This window comes from Streptopelia decaocto, assembly GCF_964273445.1.
Source record: "Streptopelia decaocto genome assembly, chromosome: 2".
NCBI classification, from domain to species: domain Eukaryota; kingdom Metazoa; phylum Chordata; class Aves; order Columbiformes; family Columbidae; genus Streptopelia; species Streptopelia decaocto.
The window spans coordinates 90572815-90574157 of NC_138655.1; positions in this window are offsets into that span (position 1 = coordinate 90572815).

A 1343-nucleotide genomic window follows, 5' to 3' on the forward strand; every position below is an offset into this window, starting at 1 on the left:
GTTTTTTCTCATTTTTCCTCATGATTCTTGGATCTTTCCAAAACTTGAAGTGGGGAAAAAAATGAGGGGAAAAAGATTGAAGGAAACAAATTAAACAAACTATTATTTTTTTTTAATATGAAATATCAGTCATGTTGACACATATTTTATGTTAGCAGAGGACAAACTGTTCCTTGCTTGAGCATGAAGTCCCAGGAAAAGTAAACACAAATCCCAGGTGCAGCACATCCCCACACCCTCTCATTCCAGGAGCTTTTGCAGCTGGCATAGCTGATGGGTAAGTAGATAACAAAGCACAGGGCAGCAGGTGAGATTAGGATCTTCAATTAGAGAGTGTAGATATGTGTTTGGGGGACTGGAAGTACAGGGAAAGGATCAGGAGTAGGATCGAGTTCTGATTTGGAAAGGTAGGGCCAGGAATCAGGGCCACAGGAAAGTTTTGAAGCTGAGCGCAGGCTTATGAATGGTGGCAGCGAGCCTTGGGCTGCATGCCTCATCTTTGAGAGGCTCAGCCTTTATGACTAGGGCAGCTGTGGCTCACAGCTGGCCACACAGGAGCTCTGACACATGGCCTCCATCCTACACACCCACACGCTGCAGCTCAAACACATTCCTGAGCAGCCAGAGCATCCCTGCCGCACAGATGACCAATACCACAAGCGGCCAACAGCTAGCAGCAAGGGATAGTGCCTTGCTTACCTCCCATGCAGCAAAATTCTCATCTGCCATCCCAGCAAAGGCAAACTAGTCCTTGAGGCCTGACTCACATTAAGGAGGCTTAGTACTGCTGAACATAAACCAGCAAGCACCACAAAATGGGAGAGCCCTCATTTTGGCCAGCCCTCACAAGATCAGGATTCAGCTCTGAAGTGCTGATGCTGTTTTGAAAGCAGTTCATCCAAGTCACCACTGTTTCTGTGTTTCAGATCTTCACAGTTAATAACAGAGTATCATAACACAGACACAAGCTCCATTCTTTCTCCTCATGCCAGTAGCTCTTTAGATTTGCCTCTCTCCCAACAATTCCCATAAAATGTAAGAGGAACCAGACCCTGAGGAGAAGCTAACAAAAGTGCTTTCAGCAGCAGCACTCGCACAAGAGTCCACTTGCTCAGCTCTGTTCCACTACAACCACACAACAAAAGCATGACTAAAACCCAAAGTCCTGTCACCAAGCTTCTTGGTCTGTTATCTGACGAAAGACTCACCAGAAGAAAAACAAAGCCAGTGCTAGTTTACGCACTTCTACTTGAAATCAACCCCATAATAGCCAAGATCCTCTTAGCCAAATTCACAAGGCTTCTTACCGCTTGAGACATGCCTGGACAGGTGCCCAGGCCCAC